Source organism: Gymnoscopelus braueri (assembly GCF_963280865.1).
Source record: "Gymnoscopelus braueri genome assembly, chromosome: 16".
Classification (NCBI taxonomy): Eukaryota; Metazoa; Chordata; class Actinopteri; order Myctophiformes; family Myctophidae; genus Gymnoscopelus; species Gymnoscopelus braueri.
In genome coordinates this window covers 3761092-3783544 of record NC_137616.1, presented here as the reverse complement: position 1 = coordinate 3783544, position 22453 = coordinate 3761092, and the positions used below count along the sequence as shown (strand labels likewise).

At 41.6% G+C, this 22453-nt stretch overlaps 1 protein-coding gene across 1 annotated transcript in view; it reads left to right on the top strand.

Moving 5' to 3' along the window:
• Positions 1–22453, top strand: part of LOC308102622 (cysteine-rich venom protein-like) — a gene marked incomplete at both ends in the record, with an annotated part of 111604 nt that overhangs the window by 31077 nt on the left and 58074 nt on the right. The window lies entirely within an intron of this gene.

The window sequence follows — 22453 nt, the reverse complement described above, 5'->3', positions numbered from 1 at the left end:
GCTGACGTCACATCCGTCCATTCACTTTTTAAAAGGGTCCTAGGATCATTAGAGCGCCCATTGTGGGGAAAAAAACTAATAATAATAATGTTTGAAAAAAACATAGATTCTCGTTTATGGCACTCAAAGGTTGGATTTGAAAACATTTGAATATAAGTTTTTGGCACTCAATGTGTTACATCATCCACTGCCAGCGATGTTTTGATTTTCTTACCTTTTTGAGTAGTCACTGAATATTTATATCCAGTATGATCGATCCCCTGAACTGGGCAAGCCCATGCCGGGTCCACATGGTCTACATATGGGCTAACTGGCCGTGGGATGGAAGTGGGCAAGCCCACGTGGTTCCCACGTGGGCTGCATGTGGGCTAACTGGGCGTGGGTTGGAAGCGGGCAAGCCCACGTGGTTCCCACGTGGTTCCCACGTGGGCTGCATGTGGGCTAACCGGCATGGGTTGGAAGCGGGCAAGCCCACGTGGTTCCCACGTGGTCTGCATGTGGGCTAACCGGCATGGGTTGGAAGCGGGCAAGCCCATGTGATTCCCACGTGGTGTACATGTGGGCTAACTGGCATGTACATATGGGCTAACTGGGCATGGGTTGGAACACACACACACGCGCGCGCACTCACTCACTATAAATCGAATGTGTAAACAGATTTGTTTTAGTTTTTTGTTTTACCACTGCCAAACTAAACACTAATGCCAAAAATAGCCAATCTACAAGCTCACAAAGACGGACAAAATATTCAACCCCATTTTAAGTTGTACTATATCTTCCTCTTCTACCCCAGATTTTAACCCAGTTTCCTGCACAAGTGCTGACATATTTTACCATTAAGATAGAGCCTGCCTGCTCAGGGGATGATTTCAATCTTGACCATCAGGTCAGAATTTGTGTCAGATCCTATGTCTAGGTGAGACATGACCTTTGACACAATCGAAATGTCTCAATAGAAGAGCAGGGAGACAAAATGCAACCACCCTAATTATATATATAGTATAAGTTATATTGTATGAACATACTCTACCATACAGATTGGACATTACATTGTATTTTTACGTTTTTTAAGTATTTGTTTTTATTTATTAGAGATGGCCATGGCAGGTTAACTGTTTAACTGTTAACCGTTTAACTGGTAACCATTAAAGGATCTACACCATGAATTTAAAAAAAAGATTTGATATTTAATATCATATGGTGTATGTTCCTCAAACCTTTTTCAAAAGGTTTGAGCCTAAATCATCACTCAGATATACTCATCCCAAGTCAATTGTCTCTGGCTTATACAGCACTTTCAGCTGCAATACCAAAACGTCCTTTTGGGCAGGGGGGGGCTACTGAGCAATTCTGTCTGGCCATCATCAATGCAATGGCAAGGCAAGTGATGTCACTTGCATTGCCATTCTGAAATGGCCTGTTCAGACACGCCCATTCTGAAAATCTCTGAAATGAGAATGAATGACTGAATGTTAAAAATATATATTTTTTGGGGTACAAGAGACACTGGGGAGCCCAAAAAATACCCCCCCCCCAAAAAAAATGAAATTCATGGTGTGGCCCCTTTAAAAGGATCCCTGGCTAATAAACCAATCTACAAGATCGGCTATTTTTGGCAAAGGTGTAAAGGGGGAAAAGCAAGTACAAGTTTACTAAGGGTTTAAGTGGTTAAAGCCCAACTCACTTTTTCTTAGATTTTAACAAGTATAAATGTGTCGTTTGTGATAGGGAGCAATGATAATACAATTTGTTCATAAGCTTGTGGATTCAGAGCTTTCTGCTTTCTTTCAGTTACATGTGCTGCTTCAAGTCAAAGCACATTTGTATTCTCCTGGTCAAATCCAGACTAAATCCCCTCCCCCTGACTGCCTGTTAATGGCCCTATCTGTGTGTGACCCTGTGGGGGTCACACACAGAGGGTCACACACAGATAGCAACAATGAAACAATGGGTATTCAAATTATCACTTCAAAGCCATGCCAGACTAGTCTGGGGTTGGAGGGGTGGGTGGATTAGTATATTTCTTTCTTTAATGGTTAGTTTTCATTTTTTATTGTAATATGGATTCGTCAGAAACGTTTTTTTTTTTTAAATAGCCGATCTACAAGCTCTTTTTCAGATAGATTGTTTTAGTTACCTTTACCTTTGTGTCAAACAGAGCTGTGTGTGTGTGAGAGAGAGAGAGAGAGAGAGAGAGAGAGAGAGAGAGAGAGAGAGAGAGATAGAGAGAGAGCTCAGGTGTTCATTTAGAAAGTCGAATGTTTACATCAGCACAGGTCAGGGGCGCCGATGACGTGGGGGCAGCGGGGCTAGCGCCCCCACACTCAATTGGTCAGCCCCCTCATGAATCTCAGATGTCAGGCTCAAACTTACAGTACCATTACCATTACCATTACTATAGCGGGGCGCAGATAGGTGTTAACGCCGTTGACACCTAGAACAATAGCCCAGACAGAAACGGCTCGCGGCGGGGGGGCGGGGCTATTGCGGCTCCACGGCCGTGCACATAAATCGGCGTGCCTGGCTGTGCTAAACATGTTCTGGAGGTCCAGTGTAACAGTCACTCACTGCATGCACAGAATACCAGTGGTGGAAAAAGTACTCAATTTTTTTACTTAAACAAAAGCATCAATTCTGCGAGGTAAAAGTAAGGTATTCAAAATGTACTTGAGTAAAAGTAGAAAAGTATTGGTATCAAAATGTATTTAAAGTACCAAAAGTAAAAGTACTCATTATGCAGAAGGTCCCATTTCACAAGTTTTCAAATGTGTAAAATGTATAAAAAATCTTTGAAAATAGCAGATCTACAAGCTCCCAACGCGTCGCAAATCTGCTATTTTCAAATTGCCAAAGTATATATAGGCCTACTACTGTATAAATAGTTTTGTAATAATAATCCAAATCTACAAATCAAATAATTGTAGTGGAGTAAAAGTACAATATTTGTCTATGGAGTAGAAGTAAAAGTATTGAAAATTGGAAATACTCCAGTAAAGTAAAAGTACCTCAATTCTTCTATATGGTATAGGTATTTTATTATTAGGCTATAATATTATTGCAGTTTGTCCAGCTGTGCACAGTTATTTTTTTATTATTATTAATGCATGGGACACTGGATGGGTAGAGTGTTGTTAATGTTGTTTTATGGTCATTTAATGAATTAATTAAGCAAAAAAAAATCGCGCGCTTCGCGCACGTACATGCCCGCGACGCAGTGGGTGGGGGGGGGCGGGGGGGGGGAGTGGGGGGGCCGAGTGGTGGTCAAGTTCAGCCCCCATGGCCACGCACAAAAGCCGGTGTCCATGGCACAGGTTATGTTGATAAAGGCTGGTGATGTTTGCTTTTATGCAGTATTACACACTTTACTTAAGACAGGTAAGGCCATTGTATTTAGTTTTCAGTTAGTATTTTATTGTTATTTATTTATTGTTTATTTGCTCAGGCATTTCTAAGGACAGCTAAAGGTCCTGCTTGCTTTGGGTCCTAAAGGCCCCCTCTTTTTGTCCACTAAATTCAAATTTAAACAGACAAAGGACTCAAGGAGCAAAGCAGAGAGGAGGATTGCCTTGTGATGGATTTCTGCTTTCATAACTAAGTAAGTAAATATTTAAATGCAGTACTGATCTCTTTAAGTAGTAGATTGTGCATTACTCTGTTCTCAAGCTAAACTTTATTTGGTAGCACTTTACAATAATGACCCGTTATAAAGCATTTATAAACGTTTATAAGCAGTTTGTAGACTATCAACAAATCATTAACAACCTGTTTGTTGACATTTGTAAATGATTATTAAAACCTTTATAACTACAGTTACAAATCATTTATAAGGTATTAGTAATGAATAAGACATTTATATACATCTGTAAATGATTATTAAATCATTTGTAACTGATGTTATAATATATACAAGCTATTTGTAGATAAAGAACTAATCATAGACAAACTATTTATATACATTGGTTAATGATTATGAAATCATTTATAATAACATTGTAGAACATTTAAGAATAATTTAAACATTATTTAAAACACACTAAAACAACTCGATTTTCTTCATCATTAAATAATGTAATATAAAGTGTAGGAAATCATTTGGAAATGATTCATATAGTGGTATAAATTTAGTTTTTTAGGGAGTTTTTTTTCATGTTTAGCAAATGATGCGTAAGACATTCGTAAAGAGTATGTAAATCATTTGCAGACGTTATCATGGGCCTGAGCCTAGTTGCTTCTTTTGGGCTTGTTTTCATAGACCTGGCCGCTTGTTTCTTTTGCAAAATCTGGCAACACACTGATTACCTGCATTACACCTGCAGTAGCCTACTAGGGAGGAAGTGAACAGTGATGCAGTTGCAGACTGGACAGAAATATGTCTAATTCATGTTTTGACTGTCTTGTTGCAGGTGATCGAGGTAACATAAAATGGCTAATCTTACACACATGAAGTAGCATTATGACCAGGGGGTATTTTGATGGTGGCCGTTTGTATCCACAATGTTTGTTTTGATGTGTAGGCTAGTAATGTCCTCCATGCTTAGCAGTTTAGCTTAGCAGCTAAAGCTAACTTGCACTGGGAGGTGGTGACTGCAGATAGTAGGGGGTACTAAGTGAAAAATCGTTACGCGGCGGATAAAAGCATGAAATTTGATACAGATGTCCCTTGGGTCATCCTATAACGAAAAACATCACATGGATGCACCTGGGACGTATCATCAGTGTTGTAGCCTGGGGTCATAGGATGTTTCGGGTCTCGCAACATACACCCTCACCCAGGTGACCCAGCCAGGGTTGATCAGGCCCCGACTTACGTCCCAGTAGCTACCCACGGTCAGTCCTATAGGGCAAGACAGGGCCACTCAGTCCGCTTCTCCGGAAATACTCTGCCGGGACTCGGGGAGGCTCTGGCACGTGGAGGGACTAGGCTCTGTGGGTTGTCTCCTGGCCGGGCTCCTCCTTCGTCTCACCAGGTCCAGGACCTGTGCGTTGCACCAGACTCCCCTGCTCCAAACATTTCATTCTGGTGTGATGGTGTCTTGGCCCGTGACACCATCACATTGGTGGTACTGCAGGCTGGTGGTACTGCAGTCTCCCTTGCGTCTTACTTGAATGGTCCTCCCAAAGGCCTCACCGTGGATTTGTTGGGCTTCTTCCTCACGGAAGACACAGACTGGGGCGCCAACCCAAACTGCTCCCGGATGCCGTCTACATTCCGGCTGTCACCCGTCTCTCCGGTGGTCACCAATCTATTCCTGGTTGTCACGTAGTCTATAAATTCCTATGAGCCACTATAAATAGAATAACTATAACGAAAAACATCACATGGATGCACCTGGGACGTATCATCAGTGTTGTAGCCTGGGGTCATAGGATGTTTCGGGTCTCGCAACATACACCCTCACCCAGGTGACCCAGCCAGGGTTGATCAGGCCCCGACTTACGTCCCAGTAGCTACCCACGGTCAGTCCTATAGGGCAAGACAGGGCCACTCAGTCCGCTTCTCCGGAAATACTCTGCCGGGACTCGGGGAGGCTCTGGCACGTGGAGGGACTAGGCTCTGTGGGTTGTCTCCTGGCCGGGCTCCTCCTTCGTCTCACCAGGTCCAGGACCTGTGCGTTGCACCAGACTCCCCTGCTCCAAACATTTCATTCTGGTGTGATGGTGTCTTGGCCCGTGACACCATCACATTGGTGGTACTGCAGGCTGGTGGTACTGCAGTCTCCCTTGCGTCTTACTTGAATGGTCCTCCCAAAGGCCTCACCGTGGATTTGTTGGGCTTCTTCCTCACGGAAGACACAGACTGGGGCGCCAACCCAAACTGCTCCTGGATGCCGTCTACATTCCGGCTGTCACCCGTCTCTCCGGTGGTCACCAATCTATTCCTGGTTGTCACGTAGTCTATAAATTCCTATGAGCCACTATAAATAGAATAACTATAACGAAAAACATCACATGGATGCACCTGGGACGTATCATCAGTGTTGTAGCCTGGGGTCATAGGATGTTTCGGGTCTCGCAACATACACCCTCACCCAGGTGACCCAGCCAGGGTTGATCAAGCCCCGACTTACGTCCCAGTAGCTACCCACGGTCAGTCCTATAGGGCAAGACAGGGCCACTCAGTCCGCTTCTCCGGAAATACTCTGCCGGGACTCGGGGAGGCTCTGGCACGTGGAGGGACTAGGCTCTGTGGGTTGTCTCCTGGCCGGGCTCCTCCTTCGTCTCACCAGGTCCAGGACCTGTGCGTTGCACCAGACTCCCCTGCTCCAAACATTTCATTCTGGTGTGATGGTGTCTTGGCCCGTGACACCATCACATTGGTGGTACTGCAGGCTGGTGGTACTGCAGTCTCCCTTGCGTCTTACTTGAATGGTCCTCCCAAAGGCCTCACCGTGGATTTGTTGGGCTTCTTCCTCACGGAAGACACAGACTGGGGCGCCAACCCAAACTGCTCCCGGATGCCGTCTACATTCCGGCTGTCACCCGTCTCTCCGGTGGTCACCAATCTATTCCTGGTTGTCACGTAGTCTATAAATTCCTATGAGCCACTATAAATAGAATAACTATAACGAAAAACATCACATGGATGCACCTGGGACGTATCATCAGTGTTGTAGCCTGGGGTCATAGGATGTTTCGGGTCTCGCAACATACACCCTCACCCAGGTGACCCAGCCAGGGTTGATCAGGCCCCGACTTACGTCCCAGTAGCTACCCACGGTCAGTCCTATAGGGCAAGACAGGGCCACTCAATCCTAAAACATCCTAGAAGGGGTGCCCAAAAAAATCTTAAACAGGAAGTGAGTTATGGACAAAATCCAAAATGGCCACCTAAACTGTTGACCGTTGACTCAAAAGACACCAAAATAATCTCCAAAAAGCATAAAATGTGGCACACATGTCCTTTGGGTCATCCTAAGACATCCTAGAAGGGGAGCCCAAAAAAATCTGAAACAGGAAGTGAGTTATTGACCAAATTGAAAATGGCCGCCTAGTGTTGTCGATTGACTCAAAAGACAACTAAAGAATCTCCAAAAAGTATAAAATGTGTCACACATGTCCCTTGGGTCATCCTAAGACATCCTAGAAGGGGTGCCCAAAAAAGTCTTCAACAGGAAGTGAGTTATTGACTAAATTGAAAATGGCCGCCTACAGTGTTGAAAGATGATGCAAGATACCTACAGAATCTCATAAAAGCATGAAATGTGGTACAAATGTCCCTTGGGTGATCTGAACGCATCCTACAAGGGGTGCCCAAAAAGGTTTTAAACAGGAAGTGACCGCCTAAAAGCAGTTGACACAAAAGAAAACATAAGGGGACGTCATAAAAGTGTATAATTTGGTACGTACATTGAGTGCTTCTTAATATATCCTAGAAGGGGTTATTTATTTGTTTGCTTGTTTATTAAACTTTTTAGGAAGGGACCATGTTGAAGAAATTCTAAATGGCTGTTTAAACAGTTGACCATGGCAGTCTGCATATTATGCAGACTCAATACGACAGGTTATGCAGTGCATAACTTGCCGTATTTTGTAGTCTACCTTCTGTTTTCATTTCTACATCACTTATTTATTTTACTTTCTGCATAATTTTTTTATTGTACTCTTTGAATCTTCTTTATTTATCTAACTCTCTGCATATTCTCATTTATTTTACTCTGCATCTTATCTTACTCTGCATATTCTTATTTTACTCTCGGCATCTTATTTATTTTGCACTCTACATCTTCTTGCTTGTTTTACACTCTATCTTCTCATGTATTTTCTTCTTGATCATTACTGTTTTTTTGTGATTAGTGTTTAGTAACTACATGTATTCATGTGTGCCATTTCGCAATTACCAGCACATTGGCATAACGCTCTGCAAGGTAACCCAGCATCCCGGCATCTACACTTTCTTGAACAGAAGGGCTCAGCTTTGCAGCCACACTTGAGTTCTCTACAAACTTAAGCAGCCTCTGGCAAGAGTGTCCATAAAGGTGTCCACGAATCAGCAACTTTAATTTATTTGTCAGGAGATGGTAGAGATTGCATAGCTTTCAGGCTTCTGGACCAAATGCTAGATTGGCTGCTCGATTTGAATATTGTAGCAGTGCAGCCCGTGTGGGAGGAGTGTTTTCCATTGAGAGACTATTCAAACTTTTTTTGGCACCCCTTAGGATGCATTCAGATCACCCAAGGGACATTTGTACCAAATTTCATGCTTTTATGAGATTATTTTTTATGAGTGTCTTTTGCATCATCTGTCAAGACTGTACACAGCCATTTTCAATTTAGTCAATAACTCACTTCCTGTTTCAGATAATTTCAGGCACCCCTTCTAGGATGTCTTAGGATGACCCAAGGGACATGTATGCCATTATGAGATTCTTTAGTTGTCTTTTGAGTCAATCGACAACACTGTAGGCGGTCATTTTCAATTTTGTCAATGACTCACTTCCTGTTTAAGATTTCTTTGGGCACCCCTTCTGGGATGTCTTGGGATGACCCAAGGGACATGTATGCCAAATTGTATGCTTTTATGAGATTCTTTAGTTGTCTTTTGAGTCAATAGATAACACTGTAGGCGGCCATTTTCAATTTTGTCAATAACTCAGTTCCTGCTTAAGATTTCTTTGGGCACCCCTTCTAGGATGTCTTAGGATGACCAAAAAGACATGTGTGCCAAATTGTATGCTTTTATGAGATTCTTTAGTTGTCTTTTGAGTCAATCGACAACACTAGGCGGCCATTTTCAATTTAGTCAATAACTCACTTCCTGTTTCAGATTCCTTTGGGCACCCCTTCTAGGATGTCTTAGGATGACCCAAGGGACATATGTGCCAAATTTTATGCTTTTTGGAGATTCTTTTGGTGTCTTTTGAGTCAACGGTCAACAGTTTAGGTGGCCATTTTGAATTTTGTCCATAAGTCACTTCCTGTTTAAGATTTTTTTGGGCACCCCTTCTAGGATGTTTTAGGATGACCCAAGGGACATCTGTATCAAATGTCATGCTTTTATCCGCCGCGAAACGATTTGGCCATTTTGTGTGCTTAGTACCCCCTACTAAGAGGCTCCAAGCTGCTACTCTGTGATTCTGTTGTGATGAATTTCTTTGTTTAAATGTCAGTGTGTGTGCTGTGGCCAAGAGTTGCTACATTTTATATCTTAATAAATTGTTTTATACTTTTATACTCTATAACGTTACTTCTGCCACTTTTAGATGTCACATGTTTTACTAATCATTGTTAAACATGAAATAATAATGCATAGTCTTCACTTTACAACAAGGCCCATGATAACATTTGCAAATGGTCTACATACTCTTTACGAATGCCTTACGAATCATTTATTAAACATGAAAGTTAATTCTAGTAATTGTTTGGTGTCTGCATTCATGAAAGCCAGGTAGTTTGCAACAGGTAAGGAGAAAGTCACATTAACAGACAGTTGTAAATGATGAACTGTCTTCACTTTACTATAGGGCACATAATAACATGTACTAAGGATTTATAGATATTTAAGGAATGTTTTACAAAGCATATGTTAAACATGAACAAACACATTAACAGACAGTTGTAAATGATGAACTGTCTTCACTTTACTATAGGGCACATAATAACATGTACTAACCGGGCCCTCAGGTCTTCAAGTGCTGACCTGCTCGAGGTGCCTACAATGACATATAAAAAATACGGTGAAGCAGCATTCTGCTTTTACGGACCGACAGTGTGGAATAAACTCCCATTACACCTAAGACAGGCAGCCTCTGTCGATAGCTTTAAAGCACAGCTCAAGACCTATTACTTCACTCTTGCTTTTAGCTGATTCTTTGGTTGATTTTTAATTCCTCACTGTATTCCCTATTTTAATGTTGTTTTATGCCTTTGCTTTTGCTTGCTTTTATTTTATTTTATTTTATCTTTGTTTGCTTTATTGTTAAATTGGTTCTAACTGTAATTGTATTATTGCTCTGTAAAGCACTTTGAGCTGCATTTCATGTCATGAAAGGTGCTATACAAATAAAGTTTATTATTATTATTATTATTATTATTATTATTATTAAGGATTTATAGATATTTTAGGAATGTTATACAAAGCATATGTTGAACATGAACAAACACATTAACAGACAGTTGTAAATGATGAACTGTCTTCACTTTACTATAGGGCACATAATAACATGTACTAAGGATTTATAGATATTTTAGGAATGTTACATATAATATTACAGACAAGTAAAATTGATCATGTGAAAATAATGATCTGCAGATACAGAAACAGGTTGTTAATGATTTGTTAATAGTCTACAAAATGCTTATGCACGTTTATAAATGCTTTATAATGGGTCATTGCAAATTATTTAATAATCATTTACAGATGTATATAAATGGCTTATTAATGAATAGTTTACTACTTACTAATACCTTATAAATGATTTGTAACCATAGTTAAAGGTTTTAGTAATAATTTACAAATGTCAACAAACAGGTTGTTGATGATTTGTTAATAGTCTACAAACTGCTTATAAACGTTTATAAATGCTTTATAACGGGTCATTATTGTAAAGTGCTACCCTTTATTTTCATGCTGCTCAGTTTGGGCATTCTTCCTGCTTGTCTTGGTGAATCATTGTGTGTGTGTGTGTGTGTGTGATTAATTTTCCTTTATCTGTCTAACTTTAAATGTACTTTGGCAACACATTTGATGTATACCAGTAGAAGGCATGCCACAGCATATACAGTAATGGAAAGTTTAATAATGCTATCATTTCTAACAGTTGGCTTCTTGTCATTTCTATTAGGAGGACTGAAGAATACAAGGATGCAGCGAAGGCTCTCTCCAAGTGGTTCACTGGGGCTCGTGATAGGAGGTGGAAACAGAGTTTGAGCTCAGAGACAGCTTCCACAACTGGATGATGATGCACCACCCCAGTAGACAAAGTCTCTGTCTCTCTTTCTCTCCCCTTAGCAGCACAATACTTGGTTGGTTCTGTCACTGGGGATTTAAACAGAAAGGCTCAAGAGACACCCACGTACACAGAGGGCCCAGATTCATCTGCAACATGAAACTGGATCTCAGAATCCCTCGGCCCTTGGGGGTGGCCATAGCTGAGTGGTTAGTGAGCCCGCCTAGGGAGCCAGAGGCCCTGGTTGCCCCAGGTACGATTGCAGGCCAGGCCAGCAAATGTGTCGATGAAATGAAATTTGTCCCTGAGCAAGACTCTTAACCCCTAATTGCTCACAGGCCCTCATTGGAAACAAGACCGCAAGGACTTTCATGAACGGACCTGTTAAAGGAATTATCCTTTATCCGTATCCCTGTTACATGGACAATGGAAGTTTTTGATGCACCTCTTATACACTATTTATTTTTTGGACCATTTTTATTCTTAAATTTTGTTCTGTTAATAGTCTCTGTGGAGCACGTGATCGCCTGGTTCTGTGTGCATCTGGGGATGAAATGGTCACTCATGTGTTAGCAAAGGGTGCCATCTAGTGGAAACACAAAAAAAAAAAAAAACTTGGCAGTCTGGGCCTTTGGAAAGTCATCAAAATCATCCGTGGTAGTGAATGAGGTAATTATGTATTTAATGAGTTAATAATAGACCGCCGAAGTCTGACGTAATTTACACATCCTTTGTTTGTCTACCTGGTTCGCAGTTTTCCACCCCCGTTCTGAATCCCATAGACGTATTTAATATCGCGTCAAATAAGAACTGTGTTCCAAAAATAAACAAATGACCCCGGCGGGTTGACTCTTATGGATATGAAGCATCAACTGACGGTGAGAAAACGCTAATGTTACTTCCGCCAAATTAGTTACATTTTCGCCAGAAACAGACTGTATCAAATATAAGTGACTGACTATCATAAACGATACAGAACCTCCTCCCTGACAATAACGCCGACACGCGGTGTTTATTTTTGGACCACAATTCTTATATGAGACGATTCTAAGATGACCCAATGTTATTCTCCATAGAGAAATTACTTCCGCAAACCTGGGGATGAACGAGTGACGTCAGGACTTCGGTGCTCTATAAGGACGTTGTGACATGTATACGCACTTTAATAATAAGGAGTTTAATTGTGATATGAATAAGGTCTTTAATAATAAGGATGGCTTCTCCATCGTGGGGACAGATTTATATCATTTGGATTCCATAAACATGCGCGCGTGTGTGTGTGTGTGTGTGTGTGTGTGTGTGTGTGTGTGTGTGTGTGTGTGTGTGTGTGTGTGTGTGTGTGTGTGTGTGAGATCAACTCAGTCATCAAAACGGAGCCTACTGGCTGGTCTATTGATCTACAAGCAATGATCCCCAAAAACAGATCTACGACCTAACAACACCTCACCATGCCAACACTATGTCATATACGGGCAGTGTGTGGTTTGATGTTGTGTCTTGTGTGTGTAACAGACATACCTGCAGTGTGTAGTTTGATGTTGTGTGTATAACAGACATACCTGCAGTGTGTGATTTGATGTTGTGTGTGTAAAAGATATACCTGCTGTGTGTAGTTTGATGTTGTGTGTGTAACAGACATACCTGCAGTGTGTAGTTTGATGGTGTGTGTGTAACAGACATACCTGCAGTGCGTAGATCGATGACCATATCAAAATCAATGTCCAGCAGTTTGTTTTGTTTCTCCAGCAGAGTTTCTAGTGTCTCTATCTCTCTCTGGAAGAAGTTGCACATGAACTCTGCAGCCGCACTGAGGCGCTCCAACACAAACACTCTGACAAGCTTCACACAACAAACATCAGCACCACGCTGCTGTTTGTCCAAAACACACAATATCTCCTCTCCCACCGACGTCATGTGTTCATTTATCTTCAGCCGTACAGACTCCATTTGACACGTTTTTACCTCCTTTATGATGAGTTTTTCACATTTTCACCGAGACCTCGCCACAACACGCTATTACTTCCGGGTCAACGTGTTTCACACATGCGCATAAAGGTTCTTCTTCTTCTTCTTCTTCTTCTTCTTCTTCTTCTTCTTCTTCTTCTTCTTCTTCTTCTTTCGCACATTAAAGGATCCAGGCACTGTTTCCTTCTTAGTGCCTTTTGCCCCCTGGTGGAAGAGGTGTGTAAGTGAAGATACAGCCTCCTGTAGCTGTAGCTGTTCTCCCTCACTGTGAGTTGTGTGTTTGATTTGAACTGAAGGTCATGCTTTTATTGTCTCAATGATGCACGCACGCACGCACGCACGCACGCACACACACACGCACGCACGCACGCACGCACGCACGCACGCACGCACGCACGCACACACACACACACACACACACACACACACACACACACACACACACACACACACACACACACACACACACACACACACACACACACACACACACACACAGTGATGAGCTGTGGATTTTTGAGCTATGGGGGCTCTATTTTATGACGTCACGGCGGGCACGCGCGCGGGCATGTGCACATAGCCACTCAGCTCAGTGCTAGTTGAAATACTGTATTATTCAACATGTGATTATTTATGTAATTATATTTCTTATTATTTTGTTGCATTGTTAATTTGTTGTTTTTATTTTTGTTTCAATTAATTAATTATTTTATTTTCCTTTTAGTTTTATATAAAAGCCCTTTACATAGACGATTCTGCGTTACGCCACTGGGGACATGAGACGATAATGGTTCACAATTATCGTATCGAAGAGATTTTAATTTATCGCGAAATTGTCTCCCCATCATACACTGGGATCAATTCATTTTTGCCGAGCTGCATCCCTTACCACTTAAACCCTCCATACTCAGTAAAACAGGCCTGTAAAGAGTGCACTCGCTGTGCTCTTTTTTCCACTCTAAACCAGATCGCTTTGCCAAAAATATCCCAGAATATGGATGCTGGGGTTCAAGTGGTTAATAAAAGTGTAATTTTAAAGATGAGTGCCATGATATTTATCAACCCTAAAACCTGATCATAAGGTATTATTATTATGTAAGGATTTTTTTCAACAAAAAAAAAGTGTACAGTAAGTGTTAAAATGTTGTTTTTATGTAGACACACCCACCAGTGCATTAAGTATACCTGGTTCTCACCTTAGCACCTCCTCCACCACCTTAGCACCACCCACCTGTCCTAGTCCCTCCTCCTCCTCATGCCCACACCTGTTGTGTTATGATAATGAGGGGGAGGGTGTGGGCTTTGTGATGTCACTAAAGCGCTGTTTCTCTATTGGCACGTTTGACCCTCAAGGTTTCAGCCTCCAGGAAGAAACTCCAAATAGTCAGAGAAGACATAAAACACCATAAAAACACCACCGGGGGGCTTAATGAAGTTCTATCAACCTCATAGACACATGAAAAACAGAAAAAGTGCAAAAACATGGCACCAGCTCTTTAAGAGTTTTAAAGCATATTTTGATCAGTGCGATAATATCGCTAATCTTAATTATGTTTGCCACAATAATCATGACATGAAATGTTCAAATCGTCCCATGCCTAATGATGCAGCGGATGATCTGTTTCTATCTGCATGCTTAAATTTGACTTTGCTGTTAAATATCTTGGCAGAGTACATTTGAAATTATATTCTGAGCCTTAATTTCTCTCATCTAATCATTTTAGATTTACTCTTTTGATAATTTGTTGCTTCTTCTGTTGTCATTAATATTCCTTTCATATTTTCGTTTTAGTCCCTGTGTGAAAATGTCCGTCTCTCCACGGAGAGCACGTCCCCCTCGGGTTGTCTACCCCATGCTGTGTGTGTAACTTTACCATGCAGAGAACAGAAGTGTGTCCACAAGCATTGTGACACTGTTGACTGAGTGGTAGGTTACATCTGTATGTTTCCTGCTCACTTTGCTAGGGTCGGATGGCTCAGGGTTGAGGACAGAGTACAGCAACTTGCAGTCTTGGTCTACAAGATACACCACAACGTACACCTGCAATGCAACAAAAATGTGGAACATCCTACCAAAAGTAGTGAAGGAGTGTAAAACCCTACTCTCCTTCAAAACTACGGCTGCAATTCGAAACTGGCCCCTGTAAAAGTCTTAACTTAGCCCCCCGGGCCCCCCCATGTTCTGCATAGTATAGTGTATCTGTCTGTCATTTAATGTCACTATGAATTGAGTACAAAAGGACCGCAATTGAAACAAGCCATAGGCTTTTTGTGTTTTTTTTAAAATCCTATTTAGTTGACCTTGACCATTATATTCAAATGATTTTTTCTGCAAACTTCTAAATAAAGTATTCAATCAGCAAGTTTTTAATAGTAGGCTAATACTGCCGCTTGTATCTCCAGGGCTTGGTGAAGAGGAATACAACGCTGCTGTTTTGCCTTTGCCTGGATATAGTTTCAACCCTGACCGACAGCCCTCATTTGGTCTTATCACAATGTGTGGAGTGAAACCCCCGGTCGCCTATAGGCTGTCTAATGTGAATGCACAGTATTTTAATCTAGTGTATTTTACGGGTCCTCATTCATTCATCGTTCTGTCTCTGTTTAGCTCTGGTGCTGAGGCCCCAAGTCGGAACCAGGCGACGCCCGCTCCAGTGGTGGTGATATCCCCTTTTCTTTAGTGTGCTGTTTAGTTTATTTTTCCATTTTTGTGTGCTGTGGCTCGGGGGTGCTACTGCCCTGGGCGGGTTAGCCGGTTCTCCCTCCCCCTTGGTAAGCCTCAGTATTGCTCCTTAAGAGGTACAATGCATACTGTTGAACCACAGTCATTGTCATACTATTTTACCCCGTGGATGCATCATTTATTAAATGCTATCACATATTACCTGTTATATGAATAAATGGATTACTGTTTGTACTTTATGCCACGCCTCTGCCTCCAATTCTTGACAGTACACCTGAGTACACCTTTGAAAACCTGCTGTCTTATGCTGCCTTTTGACTCCCTACTGCCTTATGCAGCCTTATTACTGACTCCTTACCGTCTTATGCTGCCTTATTACTGACTCCCTACTGTCTTATGGAGCCTTAACTCATTCACTGCCAGAATTATTGCTGGCCGCGTTTGCCCACTGCCAGAGATTTTTCATTGAAAAAAAAAAGTACTCAGGAGCCGAGATACAGAATTTTTAAGTTTTAAGTTAACAAGGAAGTGGATGGGAGTCTAGATCTTCGAAAAATCATATCTCCTTGGTCTTTGGGTCAAATTATGAAAAAAATAAAATTACGTTTTTTACGTCAGTAGTATTGGTTAATTACGTCAATTACGTCAGAGGCAGTGAATGAGTTAATACTGAAAACCTACTGCCTTATGCAGCCTTATTACTGACTCCCAACTGCCTTATGCTGCCTTATTACTGACTCCCTACTGTCTTATGGAGCCTTAATACTGAAAACCTACTGCCTTATGCAGCCTTATTATTGACTCCTTACCGCCTTATGCTGCCTTATTATTGATTCCCTTGTGCTCCTTTCTTGTCTTTAAGTGGTGCACGTGTGAGTGGTGCACTGTGCCTCCTGTTTGTTTTAAATTAGTGTAATTAGTTGTAGCTTTGTGTTGTAGTCAGGTGCAGCTGTTTATGCTGTGCTCGTACATAGCCTACTTACTTACTTGCTTACATACGTACGTTTCACACACCGAGCTGGAATCGAACCCCGGTCTCCAGCTCGGCAGACCGGCAGGTAACAGGCAACGCCAAGAGAGCTAGCTCCCTTGAAGGAGCAAGTTACAGCCGGGTCTTTTGTGGGGACGCTACACTACATACATACTGTATGTACATAATATATACGTATCATGTATGTTTTTATGTATGCATATCTCTTTACAGTGTTACGGGTATTTAAACAAATAATATTATGTAAACTTTTGTATTATGTCAGATTTGTACAAAAGGGTAAAGTTCTCTATAGGCCTCTAGGCAAATAAACTCATCCTGCACATTATGGTCAAATGTATTTCTGTTCTTCTGTTTATAACTCTTCATGTGCTACTGTAACTAAAACTCTAAAGAAAACAAAAAATCATGTAGATTTTGCGCTGACCGAAGCTGACATGGAGTTCATCATTAAGAGAGTCACGAGAAACACCATTTAATCCAGTGGGGCGTCAACCTCTGGGCCTGGGCCCACTGGTGGGCCGTGGTGGGCACGCTCTGAAATTGCACCCATCTGACCACTCAACACGATATATACAGTATATATATATATGTATATTTATATATATATCTCTCTCTAGGTCGTCCTCAGACGAGCCATCCACCATTGCTTCCAGTCATCCCGGGTCTGGCCAGTTCGTTGGTACTTTGCACTCCTGCATCATTCTTGACTATATCCACGTATGTCATTGTGGGATGTCCTCGTGACCAATGACATTGGTTCCCACAGCACCAATTTGCTGGCTGGCAGTTCTTGATGTCTTTGGCAGTGTCCTGCTAGTCTCATTCTCCTGGCTGCTATTCTCGCTCACACTTGGCATTCCCCCATACAGGATCTTGTTGGTAACATGTGTACTCTTGCTGATGTTAAGTACTGCACGCAACGTTCTGGTGTAGCACCCATAGATACTTCTGCAGGGTTGGCTTCAGGGTCCAGCATTCACTGCCATAGAGGAGAACAGACTCTACCGTTGCATAGAAGAAGCTGAGTTTGATTCGATGGGGGAGGTTGGAGTTCCATACACTGGTCATGCCATTCAGGGCCCTCCATGCAAGTGCCTTCCTCACTTTAAGATCAACAAACAAACAACAAACAGCTTGCTTGTAACTTGTGGTACACAGTGGCTATGATCTGGACCGGGTCAAAAGATATATAGTTTGTAAGGAGTATTTCTTGAGAAATGCATTTCATGAAATGTATATTTCTTTGGAGGAATATTTTTTGGAAAATATTTGTCAGCAGATGGTAAGCTTAGTTCTTATTACCTGTCTGTTGAATCAAATGAATTGAGTTTTCTACTTTTTTTTAATCTTCACTAAAGTCTTTTTTCTAAAAAATAGTTGTAAAAAATCAAGAAAATGTTAATACTCTGTAAAATGTAAAAGATGAAATGTTGTCTTTTGATAAGTTGTCTCTTGACAAAATGTTGATCAAGTCTTGGTACCGCCCCTGATCACCAGGTGGGGCTGGTAACCAAAATCATTTGTTCCTGTATAAAAAGAGGTCATTTCCTGTTCTTGTTTATACTTGAAAAAGACCGAAAGGGTCGAAACGTCGTATCAAGCTGTTTGTTGTGAAATAAAACCTGGAGCATCAAAGTGAGTTGCGAGCCATACCTTTGTTTTAATGTTATAGGTGATAACCTCAGTTTTCTTGGCATTTAGCCTAAGGCCAACCTTGGCACACTCTACCTCCACTCTGTTCAGGAGCTCCTGTGCTTGTTCCACGTTGTCGGAGAGATGTTGTCCGCATAGTCCAGGTCTGTCAAGACTACTCTGGGGTGTCGTCTCGACCTCCTCGGGGTTAGATGAGGCCAAGATCCTGCTCTTGTCCACTGATGGCCTTCTTAAGTGCATAATCCAGGACTATGACGAAGAAGAAGGGGGCAAGTGTGTCCCCTTGCATTACCCCAGCCAGGATGTCAAACTCCTCGCTGTTGCCATCTTTGGTCACCACCTTGGCCCTTGTTCCTAAGTACATGGTCTCTATTGCCCGGAGCAAGTTGGGAGGGATACCGTACGCCTCTAGGATCTTCACCATTGTGCCTCTGTGGATGGAATCAAATGCCTTTTTAAAGTCTATGAAGCATAGTACAGCAGTCAGGTTATCCTTCTTCACCTCCTCTATCAATCTCCTTAGGGCCAAGATCTGGGCTAAGGTACTTCTCCCCTCCCAAAAGCCATTTTGGTTCTCCCTCAGGTGAGGGTCGATGGCCTGCCGAATCCTGTTTAGTATCATTCCGTAGTAATCCTTTGCGGTGATACATGTCAGGCTTACCCAAGCCTCGGTTGTTGTCTGGCTTTGAGAGGTCTCCAACTTTAGGCACCGGGGTGATGTTGGAGAAAGACCATATTTCAGGCTGCTTGTTGTGCAGTAGAGCAAGGTTGCAAAACTCTAGGATGAGGTCATCGAGATCACAGTTCTTTAAGACCTTGGGGTATGCCATGCCCAGCACTTTTGCCCTGCCTCGCTGTGGATTTCGCCCTGGTAAGCTCACTGGCTGTGAAGGGACCATCATTGATGTGCAGGTTCTGGAGGAATGCTGGTATATTTTCCTCAGCTCCTTCCGCTGTTGTGCCCAGTAGCCTTTGGAAGTGGTTGAACCAGGTCGAACCAGGTCGTCACCCTCGACTTCGACCTGTCGAGGGACACATGTGTATATATACACATGTATACGTATATATATATATATATATATATATATATATATATATATATATATATATATATCATTGATTGATTGATTGATATCAACAATCAAATCTGCAAAGTAACTAGTAAGTAACTAAATATGACAAATAATTGGAGTGCAAAAAAATGTACTATGTTTGCCTTTGAGATGTAGTGGAGTAGAAGTTAAGTATATAAAAACATTTAAATACTCAAGTAAAGTAAAAGTAACTGTCAGACTCTCCAGGTCCAAACTGAAGTCATTTCCACCATTTCACTGTGTGTTTTGTAATGATGTCACATCTTCATAATGAATGTCGGTCCATACAGAAGATTAAAAGAATAAAACCATGCTGTTCACTACCAGTGGGTGTCCTTACCGTACACATTACTGTTTCATGTATGATACGCTCAGCTGGTTATCACCTCATGCTAGGAGACATTTTCATTGGTTGCTTTGTGCTTTTAAATGTATTTATTTGAATTACCCTTTATATTTAAAACAGCGTTTAGTTCCATCCAGATCAACATATCCACTAAGACACACTCAACAACCTTTTTTTTTATTTGTACCTAGAATCCTAAAGAAATTGGGAGTTAAATGTTCTTTTAAGTTTAAAGCACCATCAGACTGGAATCATCTAGTGTACCTATTTCACTTCACCATCAATTACCTCCTTTCATTTCTTCAAGACTTCTTTGCTTGTGTCGTATATATTTTCATACATTATATTCAAATCATAATAGGTACACATACATACAATTTTAAAAGCTACAGCTCTGACCTACAGTGTTGAAATCCACAAGCAGGCCTGAGTTGTGAGGAGTTTACACAAGTCACATGAGTGTCACATGCGAGCCTTGATTGATTAGGTCAGATAAGGAGCTGAGAGACAGTGGCTATTTTCTTAGAACAGTGCCAGAACTCGTCACATGCTTAATCAACAGAAAGCAACAGCCACATGCATAGAAGACCAACCCATATCAAATAAGGTAGATCACTCCTGCTCCGTGATCACTAGGAGAGAGGACTTCAGAATCCATGTAACCAATGTACTCCGTTTCTTTTTTTATAATTTTTATCCCTCGATTTTTGTAACCCTTTTTTCACCCGGTGCCAATTTGCTATGTGATCCTGGGCACTACACTCCCCCCACCAGCCTAGGGAGGCCAGGGCCGAGCTCGTGCCTCCTTCAATGCATGAGAGCCAACTGACCTTCTTGTCACCTGACAGGGGGGAATTTCCCTGGTTGGACGTAGCGCGTGGAAGGAACATGTTATTCCAACCAGTTCCCTTCCCCTCCATCAGGCGCCCTGGCTGACCAGGGGGAGGCAGTATAGTGACCAGGATTACTACATGTTTTTGTGAGGGTATTAACTACCCTAGGAGACACAGGGAGAACATGCAAACTCCACACAGAGTAGGCCCTTTCGCCAACCCCACCTAGGGTATGGCGCTGATGATGCGTAGGAGAAGACACGCCCCCAACGCCCACAGCGTCCCCAGCGGGATTCGAACCCAGGACCTTCTAGCTGTGAGGCGACAGCGCTACCGACTGCGCCAAAGACATCACCTGATTGTCGAGGTCGGAGCGCTAGAATATGAACGTTCGGCTAATCAAAGAAAAGCACACGCACCGGGAGGACGGGATCGACTCCTGCCCGAGCCAACTTTGTTCAACTGTGGCTCTGCTTGCTTGTAGCATATATACTGTACATATAACGTAACATACTCTTGTATTCATTGCATCTGTCATTCTAGACTTACAATTGATGAGATGATCGAAGCATTAATAATTACCACGAGCCAAATTGTAGAGTGTGATTGTGAACACTTTCCCTAACCCTACCCAAACTCTGTTAGTTATGTAACAAATAGGCAAACTCATCATTGAGCAATAAAAGAATATTCATGCTTATAGCCTATACTCTGCATAATGTCAGGGTAATAGCAGCATGATGTGCTTATAGTAGCCAATACATTTGTATTTCTCATTCGGAAAACATTAAAATTGACGTTGAGATTAAAGCATTAATCATTCGACATTTGGCTCTGTACTTGTTTTTTTTGCCTCCAAACTTCTTAACCAAAAATAGCATATCTACAAGCTGTCAAGCATTGTCAGCTTGTAGATCGGCTATTTTCGGTGAATGTAGGTTACCCCGCAAAATAGGGATGCTGGTATAGCGTAAAAAAAAGAAGAAAAAAAGAGAGAGAAAATGTTCTATCTCACATAGATTTGGCGGACCCCCTGTAGTAACTATGAGGACCCCCTAGGGCCTAGGGGTCCCGGACCCCCGTTTTTACATCATATCAGACGGCAATTTATTTTGTTAACGTCTGTCTGTCTTGCCTGTCTAAGTGACTCTATAGGTAGCCTACATTATATTTTGCTTAATATAATGTTGACACTATGACGAACTCTTTCCCCTAACCTAACTCATTAAACTCGTTTAGTTATGTAGGTAATAAATAGCCGACATTTTGCAATTGTGTCATTGTTATCCAAGTTATTGCTTATTGCTAGTAATAGTGGTGGAAAAAGTACTCAAACTTTTTACTTAAGTAAAAGTATCAATACCGCAATACAAAAATACTCTGTCACAAGTAAATGTCCGGAATTCAAAATATACTTGAGTAAGAGTATCGGCATCAAAATGTACTTAAAGTACCAAAAGTAAAAGCACTCATTATGCAGAATGTCCCATTTCAAGTTTTCAAATGTTAACAAATCCTTTGAAAATAGCTAATCTACAAGCTCATTGTGAGCTTGTAGAGCTGCTATTTTTAAATGGCTGAAATGTATATAGGGCTGAAGTGATAGTGTATGCTCTATAATAATAATCCTTTGATTATATAATCTTTTGAATACAATTCCATTTAGTTTTAGTCATATTTTAGTAATCTGAAATATTTTAGCTTTAGTCTAGTTTTAGTCGACAAAATCTACAGTTGATTTAGTCGACTACACTACATTTCGGCAGGACTTGGTGGCGACGTAATGTCTGATTTAAATTTAGTTGTGTGCCAAAAATATCTGATCTACAAGCTCACAACTCGTTTGGGACACGTTGTGAGCTTGTAGATCGGCTATTTTCGGAGCGTGACACCCACACGCAGTCGAACACAAAATGGCTTTTCTTAGTTCTACTGGATCTCTTCTCCACTAGTCCCTAAGTAAAAAAAAGTTAAAAAAAACAAATAAAGTTTTTATTTG